Below are 10,517 nucleotides of genomic sequence, written 5' to 3'. Positions count from 1 at the left end.
GGGCATGTTTAAGTAGTGCATGGACCATAAACATGCCCCCTGCACTCAGAAAGTGCCATACGGCACTTTCTAAACCTGATCTGGCATAATATTAGAGAAATTCTCTAATATTAAGCCAGTATTTCAATGTCCGCAGACAGTGAAATGAAATAAATGAATTTTAGTGTCTGCAGGCGCTGAAATACATACATGAGCAGGAAACCAATGCAGGGGGTGTATGACAGGTTCTGTGACACACACCCTGCATTGTAAAAGTGCCATATGACACCTTGCAACCTGCTAAAGCAGGAAATGTGGACAAAGGCACAAACAATGGGGGGAAAGCCCTAAAAAGGACACCTCTGAAATATTGCTCTCACAAACTTAGAAAGTTGATAAAAAACAGGATATGTATTAGCATGAATCTCTGAAGGATAGAAGCCTGAAAGCCAAATGTATGCCGTTATTTCCTGATTGCAGTCCTCAATGACTTGTCAGAACACCACAATACTCACTATATAACATAATAATATAATATTATTTTTTTTCCAGGCTAAGGAATGTTTAAGTGTAGCTAAGCGGGTGTGCACATCATGGCCCTCTGCTTACCATAGCTTAAATATCCCATAGGAGATAAATGCAAATATACAACTGAAACTCCCAAACTGAGATAGTGTAGTGGTTAGAGTCCTGGCTTTACATGCAGGTGTTCACAGTGTGAGTACCAAGACAGGCGAGTTATTTTTATATGGGGAAGCAGTTTTAAAATTATTTTTTTTAAACTTAAATTATGTAGTAACTGTTTTTTGTCAACCAGAGTAGTGTAGCTGGTGTAAAATGTAAGTGTGAGTGCATATAAAATGTGAAACCACCCATGTATGCACAAGTGTCCCATACAGTATAGTCACACCCCTTGCCAATGTAAGGAAATCACATTGAAGGATGTTATGTAAAGTAAATCATATACACTTAATAAATGAAGTCAGTATTCTGATATACTTTAAAAAAATTAAAAATGAGCAATGGTTAGCAATGCTCATCTATGCTTAGCAGGTGTAACCATTGCTAAGACATGAATGCTAAGCAGCAGGTAGCTCAGCTAAGCAGATTTGTGCACTGTTAAACAGTGTTCAACAACTTCCCCTTTAAGCAGTGTTAAAACTGGCTTAGTGGGTTTGTGCACTGCTTAGCAGAGCTTAACCTTTTCAAAATGGTCCAATGACAGCAAAAGGTGGGAATATTGCACTATTTAAATGGCGCAGGTGAGAATATAGCCATAATCTGTTATAGTTCATCTGTGCAGGTACAATGGCTGGAATAGTAGAGGAAGTGTGCTTTTGGGCACAATGCAGGAGCATTCAGGAGTCCAGAGTTATGGCTTTGTCCAGATGTCATGCTCTAAGAGGTTGAGAGGTATGTTCCCGATACATGTCTGTCAAGTGTCATGTCATCATGGCTAGTGGTCACTGCTGCAAATAATCCTGGACAAAGATAGGAAACCAGTTGATGTATGCCAGTTACACACTCACATAACAGCAGTTCAGGGTACCCTTCCTGTGCCAGATATGTAACCCTGACATGTATGAGTCTCCTCTAGTCATGTAGCCATAGTTGTCATAGTTTGCCTCATACCATTCCAGGCTGACAGTTTAATAGGTATGTTTGTAGTACAGAAGCTATGACCATAGGTAGATGTAAAGTGAGGGCAGACCCATAGAGTATTGAGCAGTACTATTGTGGAAAAATAGAAGCATAAACAGTTGTTAATGGACTTTTTGTCTCTCCCCCAACCCCTCATCTGTATCAATAATTATTACTCATCTACTACAGGTATGTTGTGCTCCAACCATAATGTTGGGACTTGTGTTATATTATTGTTAATATGTTTGATTGCTTGCATGTTAACATACCTTGTTCAAATACCATTGCTGGTGATCTGTTGCCATCAATGTTACTGCCATGCTGTTACAATGCATACTGTTGTTCCATTTATCCATGTATTCTGTTTGCTATGCAACTGTTTCAAATCTGTTTTATGGGCTTAATTGCAACACTCATACATGCTGTTATAACTAATCTTGAAATGTGTTGTTCATGACTAACCAACATATTTTGTAAAACCTCAACACCATAGTGGATTTTGGGAAGGCAGATCCCAGCAGATCTGCCTGTCCTGCCTCATCTGGCCATGCCACTGAGCCCCAGCACATCTAGGACCCAACCCAGCTCTTCCTCGTCTTCAGATTCTCAACCACCCTCCCTGTCAAATGTGTTTACCCCCTCATATGTCATATAATGCCCCTGTCTGCTGTCTTGTCTGTCATACCTGTCTCCCTACCCAACCTACCTCCCGAGATCTACCTACAACCCTTTCCCAACATCCCACTCTCACCTAAAAAAAAAAAAAGAAAAAAAGCATCTGTCCCCCCAAAAATATTGCCCCACACATATCTGTCCATTTCGCACACGTGTCCACTGGACACGTAATCCAGTCCAATTGGCTTGACAACACATTTCTGTTGTCCTCACCCCTCTCTCTCTGGGGTTTGAGTGTCCAAATTCACCTCCAAATACTGTACAAATGCACAGCTGTTGCTGTATAAGAAATGGACAGCTATGGACCTTCCCTAAGCCCGTCCTGCACATCCCTAGCTATCTTTCATATTGTTTTTCACTCCATATGTCCTTTTTTCACCACTTTCCTATCACCCTTTTTCTTTTCTTTTAAAGAAATTAGCATGGGTGTAAGTGGGAGTAAGTGAGTTTGCGCAATCCTAAGCAAAGCCAACACAGATGAAGCACCTGTACAGTTAACTGTGTGTTGGCATTGCTTAGCGTCACACAAACCCATACAATCCTGCTTAAAGCTGTTTAAAATTGCTTTAATCACTCTGTTTCCATCAGCCACTGTTCTGTCTAGCAACAAAATAATCAGACCTGCAAAGTCTTGAACCCAGGGACCTGTGCACCATTGTCACAGCAGTGTACCACTACACCATTTGAGCTGTAAGGATTTCTGATGCTTTTTCAAACATATCATGCAGTAGAGTCATTCAACAATAGAGAAAAGATTCTGTAGAATCAGTCAGGTTTTGTATATATACGTATACACGTGTATATATGTATGGAAATGCATATATATGGAAAATATATACATAATATATATAGAGATATACATATAAAATATATGCATATAAAATATATACATATACATACACACATAATTTTATATATATATATATATATATATATATATATATATATATATATATATATATATATATATATATATGTTCATAACATGTAGTGGAGTCATACCTCAGAACCATACCTCTCAACCTCTTAGTGCAAGAAATCTGGCCAAAGGCTGCCAAAATGGGGGGGGGGCAATGGGCCAAAACTAGGGACCTATTTATAAATGTAGAAAGTTGTTAGAGTAACACAGTTTGTTTCAGCATACATGTTCTGAAGGATGTGAGGTCTGAAACTGAAATGTATGTCATCATTTACTGACAGAAATCCTCAGATCATCACAGTGATTTACCAGAGAAATAGAAATAATGAATCTGTGGAACAGACCAGAAATATGAGCAATAAACCTGGACATTCTGAAACAATCTGGCCAGTCGAGAGGTATGCTCAGAATGCTTTAGTGCAATGAATCTGGACCAAGCATGACAAAGTGGGAGAAAAAAGCCATGAAAATAGGGACATATCTGAAATACTGGAGCAGATAATCTGACACAGTTGCTGCTGTAACACCCTTCTGTCCTAACATATATTGACTGAAATAGCACAAGTCCAATGCTCAATTACTTCTCACTAGTTAGTGACTTAAATCCTGACATCATCCCACTGATGCATCAGAAATACACAACACGTATGGGGGCCAGGCAACAGTACATCCTACAAATATCTGGACATAACATCACATTAGGGAAACTACACTGAGCTGCTAAGCATGTCACTAAGCATCATCCAAACTACAGTCAGACTGACACAACACTAACCCAAATCCACTATGGGGAATTACACATGTATTAATAAATATATCAGGCACTACAGGGATGTAACAGCACTGAAAAACAGACACCAGTGTGAAAGTACATACCCACAACCAATTTCACCACAGTCACAGTGACATACCGGTAAGCCAAATGAACAGTACAGTATGAGGACTGTATGAACAAAAACATCATGTTTGCCACTCACATACTACACCTACATATACTGGCTCAATTCACAGTGTAGTATGAATCCTGACCATGGTATGAGACATGTCTCAGTCTGCCCTACAAACATATTCAGCTGATAGACCACCAGAAACTGGATCAGCATGCACAGTCAGACAGAAAAGGATCCATAACACTTACATCTACCCCCTTCTCTACATAGGCCAAATAACATTTATACACTACACTGCTACACAATCCTGACAGTCTGTCAACAATCGCCAGAAATACACAGACCTCTCAACTGTACAGAGTCCCACAGAATGTCCAGGCTTTGTCCTCATATATAAGGCCTCTTCCACATAACATGTCTGGCATTCTGATACATCACTGGGATGATATCAGGAATGAAGGTAATAAATAATGATATACCATACCTATCAACCTCTTACTGCATGACATCTGGACAAAGCCTGACATATTTGGGGGACAGAAGCCCAAAAACATGGGCATATTTGAAGTATTGCTGTTATAAATAGAGAAAGTTGCTGGTGTAACAGGGTTTGTTGTAACATATCTTTTCTGAGGGATATGAAGCCAGAAACACAAATAGATGTTACCATTTACTGACTGAAATCCCCAGAGTATGCTACTGATTTTCCAAAGATAAAAAATGGCTGAGGAACACACCAAACATAAGAGTCCAATCTCTGGCCATTCTGCGGATAGCCCTACAGTTGAGAGTTATGTCAACTACATAACACTGTCAGACTTAAAATTACATAGAAAATCCATGTCCACACTAACCCTGTTAAACTAGCATTAATCCAACTGTATAACAGCAATACTTACATTCTGTCCCTATGTCTGGAACATTCACCCCATTTTGTTGGGCTGTCTCCACAGTTTTCGTTGTAAGAGGTATTTCCAACTACTCTCCGTGATACTGTTATTCGCACACCTCCATGAAGTCCTCCTCACATGCAAGGAAAAGGGGAATGCCCACATGAAGTACTCAATTACAGGAGTGTGTTGCCATGTCATTCACTATAGGAATAACAACACAGCTGTTCTGCATCTAATTAGCAAGTGGGGGACACCAATTGGTGCACAGATTATCAGCTGCTCATGAGTATTACCTACAAAAGGCAAGCTGGTGCCTATGCAAAACAGATGTATAACCTACATCTTGGAGAGAGAGAGACCGACAGACAGACAGACAGACAGACAGACAGACAAACAAACAGACAAATAAAAACAAAAATTGAAATCAAACCAACTATACTTGGAAAAAAGGTATGTCAAACAAATAAGCATGTAATGGAATGGAGTAGGGGGTATGTAATAATGGAAAATAGGAAGTTCAACAAATATGTCTCAACAAGACTTGCTGTCCTCATATATTGCTAATCAGAATCTATGGCCCTAGCATCTGGGTCTGTTTGCAGTGGCATAGATCACAGCTCAGGCCCCTGAGTCACCACAGGAAAGGATGGCTCACACTTGACTAGTACTGGAGTGTGTGCTGAACAATAGTGACTGTGGCACTGCTAGGCCAGCTACTGGGATGTCATAGATATCCATGTTACTTGTGAATACAACTATGATATATATGTTTGTCTCAGAAATGTAAGAAACCTATACAAGGTATTTGCATAGTAAACTACTGTTGCAGATGTGTGTGTTGAACTGCATGTGATATACTGAGCTCATACCATTCAACTGTCCAGTGTTATGGACACTTACCATATGTGTGTCATCATAGAATTATATTATGTCTGGCAATTCACTGGCAAATTTGTGAAGACTGACATTACATCTCCCTATTTTTCTTTTGGCGTTCCCTTTAGGGGTTGCCACAGCAGATCATCTGTTTCCATTTCTTTCTGTCCTCTGCATCTTGCTCTGTCACACCAACAACCTGCGTGTCCTCTCTCACCACATCCAGAAACCTTATCTTAGGCCTTCCTCTTTTCCTCTTACCTGGCAGCTTCATCCTTACCATCCTTTTCCCAATATACTCAGCATCCCTCCTCAGCACATGTCCAAACCAATATAATCTCACCTCTCTGACTTTGTCTCCAAACCGTCCAACCTGGGCTGACCCTCTAATATACATATTCCTAATCCTGTCCATCCTCGTCACACCCACTGCAAATCTTAACATCTTTAACTCTGCCACGTCCAGCTCTGACTCCTGCATTTTGTCAATGCCACTGTCTCCAACCCATATAACATATCTGGTCTCACTACCCTCTTGTAGACCTTTCCTTTCACTCTTAATGGTACTCATCTGTCACAAATCACTCCTGACACTCTTCTCCACCCTCTCCATCCTGCCTGTACTCTCTTCTTCATCTCTCCTCCACACTTGTCATTACTCTGAACTATTAATCTCAAGTACTTAAACTCATCCACCTTCACAAACTCTATTCCCTGCATCTTCACCATTCCTCTATCCTGGCTCTCATTCACACACATTTATTCTGTCTTAATCCTGCTGACCTTCATTCCTCTCCTCTCTAGTGCAGAAGAGATGTCCTCACAATCTGACAGAGTTGGAGGGCTTCTGCAAGAGGGAGTGCACAAATATTGCCAAGTCGAGATGTGCCATGCTGATACACATCTTCCTATGAGGAATGACTGCTGTTATGAAATCAAAAGGTGCTTTAACAAAGTATTAGTTTAAGGGTGTACACAGTCATGCAACCAGCCTATTGTATGTATTTCAACTTCTGTATGTTACCCCTAACTGATGTGCTTGTTCTTCAATTGGATTGCACAGGTTATAGGTCACATTAAAGGTGGAAAATGTTATCACATGATTTCTGTGGTCTCATGTTATATACCAGACAAACCTGCCATGTTAACAGGGGTGTCTACACTTAACAATATCCACTGTACCTAAAAGGTTGTTAGTGTAACTGGTTCTGTTGTAACATACATGTACTGCAGGTTTTGAAGTGTGAAACTCAAAATATGTCATTAATTAGTGACACTAGTCCTCGGATCATCCCAGTAATGTGTCAGACAAACACAGGATTTATGAAGAACAGATCAGAAATATGAGCCACACGTAGACATTCAGAGACACTATGCACAGTTGAGAGGCATGTTCTGTAGGAGTTGCCACTGTGCTATACAGGTGAACAGCAATCATGTGTACATGGGTGCAGTGTGTTCTACTTGAAGGCCTATCACCTGCTAACACTATTCACATATCACAGAGATGTATATAAGTAGTAACATTAAGTGGAAAGGGCTGCACTGCATGATGTCGAGGGCCTATCCAGGATGTGTATGTAGTGGTCTGACTTTGTTGTGAATGTCACCAGTTGGCTATTGTGAGGTCTGTGTAATGCCTGTCTGCCACCTCACCTGTATGTGTCTGTGTGTGTTTGTGAGTGTGTGTGCATGTGCGTGTGTGTGTGTGTGTGTGTGTGTGTGTGTGTGTGTGTGTGTGTGTGTGTGGCAGCAAACATTATAGTGCAGGTATTAATTTACATATGTTGTCTTCCTCCAACAGGTGGAAAGGTTGGCCGTGGTCCCTCCTGCTCAGAATCTGATGTCAGTGTCTCTGCAGACTCTGACAATGATGATGGTCATAGTCAGGCACAGGTGGGGCTGTCAGGGGCTGAATCTGTGCCATTGGTTGGCATCCCACAGTCATCCACAATATCCCCGCACACAGTCACAATACCCATACATACCCTGTCCCCAGCAGCCACAGATGATGGACAATTGGCAGGTGGTGGCATGGAAGAGGCTAGTGTGGTGACTATGACAGGTGTGAGTGTAGACATTGGCTATAGCCAGAGTGCAGGCAAGGTCCCACAAAGGTGGATGGACAGGGGTGCTCGCAGGAGGACTGCTGCTCATCAAGCCACTGTTGCAAGTGCCACAGTAGGTGTCACCAGACACATGTTTCGGGCTGTCATGGATGCACAGGCATGTAGTGAATGCAACACCAGACAAATACTCAGGGTGTTGGATGCAACTCTTCGTGATTTACGTGGCAACATACATGACCTTCTTGAGGCCACACGTCAAAATACTGAGGTCATAAATAGACGGTGGGGTGAGACCTTGGCAATCCTTGACCGTGACATGTCTGTGCTAGGGTGTGTGGTGGGAGATGGGTGTTGGCCACATGGATGTAGGTCAACACCAACATTAGCTGAGAGTCTACGGGGCTGTGCACCTTCACACTCCCATAGTGGCAGTGACACCAGCACTACCATAAGGGGGTTGCTGTCAATATCCCACTGGCATAGGCAATGGGCATGTGGTCCTGGCCAGTCCCATCAGGGGCATGGATCCAGCAGACAACAGTCACCACCAAGAAGCAGTACTGCACCTGGCCTTGGGCCTGGTGGTGCCAGTGAGACCCCTCGTAGGACCAGTTCCTGTGTCCGTGGCCAGAGATGGTGAACTGGACACCCTGCCATGTATGGTCCACAGCTGTCCAACATACTCCTGTGTAGCATGGCCACATAGCATGACTGTGTGCATACATACACACACACATCTGTATCACAGGCAGGTCACCTCCAGACACACACAGCACCTCTGCACAGCCCATCTATAGGATACTCCTCCAAACAAACATACATGATATCAACTGTATGGCCCAGTCTAGATTTCTGGCAAACCCACACCACACCCTGTGCATGTGATGATACCTATGCCAGATTCCTGTCATCCATACCATTGATGCAGGGACATGCTAATATGGTTCTGATGCACAGAGTGAATATAGTACAGTGTAGCAATGCAATACTGTGTAAGGTGCTATCTGCTTGCATTTGCTATGGGTACAAATAAAGGTGTATGTACCTTATTAGCCATGATGCATTAATGCTGTTAGTACCACTGATTGAATGTAGTCTGACATGCAGTATTCTGTTTGTGTTCCATGTGTCTGTGTGTCTGCAGGCTGTGGCACTGCAGACATTACCAACATGGAGTATGACAGAGTGGAAATACACTGACCATTTCATAGCCAAGGTACAGCTTTATATGTACATTTACCAGGTGTGTATATCCTTCACATACACACAGCAAAGACTGACACAGGAGATGTGCATACAGTAACGTAAACACAGTTGGCAATAGACAGATTAGTAAACCTACATATCCACTTTAATGTACTATAGTGCTATGTACACATGGCATGCCCCACATAGATTATATGCATGGGACATAACTCACTACCTCTTACAACATGTAATGTTGTGAATGCCTTCATGGATGGTGAGATAACCCACCAAAAATAGCAGCTGGAGTCATGTATTGCTCCTACAAGCCTGGACAAGTGATAGTGCACCAGATGTTGTATCAGCATGATGTTTCAGGCAGATATGATACCTGATGCTGGCATGTGTGTCACTATACTCACTGTGGCTGATTTGGGAACAATATCACATACATGGTCTTTGTTAGGGGACACAGACCACATATAGGTGGCAAACATCTGGCTATTCCATAGACATCAGTACAGATGACTGGTATGGCCTGTACAATGGTTTAACATGCTGCATGTGAGGCAGATGCCATTAACACGGTAAATAAAGTAATGCCATCTGGAGGTGGTAAACAGGTGTGGATGGTACACACATCAAAATGGTATAACCCACACAGGATATGATTCACACACACACACACACACACACACACACACACACACACACACACACACACACACACACACACACACACACACACACACACACACACACACACACACACAGTTGCCAGTATTGAGATTAGAATCCCTACTTATCTAGTTATTTTTACTATAGTGTTATGCAGTTATCAGACATGCCATAGAGCTTATATGATTTCACTTTGTCCCAATGTACTTCTAAGGAGAATGACATCAGCAGGCCTTGTAAAGTAGGATGATGGGAAGTGTACAGGGTGGTACACAACTCAAAATGGTATAACCCACAAACAATACGATTCTCAACACACACACACACACACACACACACACACACACACACACACACACACACACACACACACACACACACACACACACACTTGCCAGTGTTGAAATTTGAACCCCTGTCTATCTAGTTATTTTTACTATAGTGTTACACAGTTATCACACACAATACAGAGCTTACTGGTCTGACAACTGGCCAAAGGTGCTGATAAGGAGAATGACATCAGCAGGACTGATAAAGTAGGGCAGTGGGTGGGAAACTAATCAAAATACTTCTTCCTACAAACATACACACCCACACACACATTTGCTGGATATGAAAGTAGAACCCCTGCCTATCTAGTTATTTGTACTATAGTATTGCGCATTTATAGCACACACTACAGAGCTTACTGAGTTGGCAACTGGCCAAAGGT

The sequence above is a fragment of the Protopterus annectens genome, chromosome 4.part0 (assembly GCF_019279795.1).
Source record: "Protopterus annectens isolate FY-2018-M chromosome 4.part0, PAN1.0, whole genome shotgun sequence".
Lineage (NCBI taxonomy): Eukaryota > Metazoa > Chordata > Ceratodontiformes > Protopteridae > Protopterus > Protopterus annectens.
The sequence above is the reverse complement of the archived record's forward strand: the minus strand, read 5'-3'. Positions refer to the sequence as shown.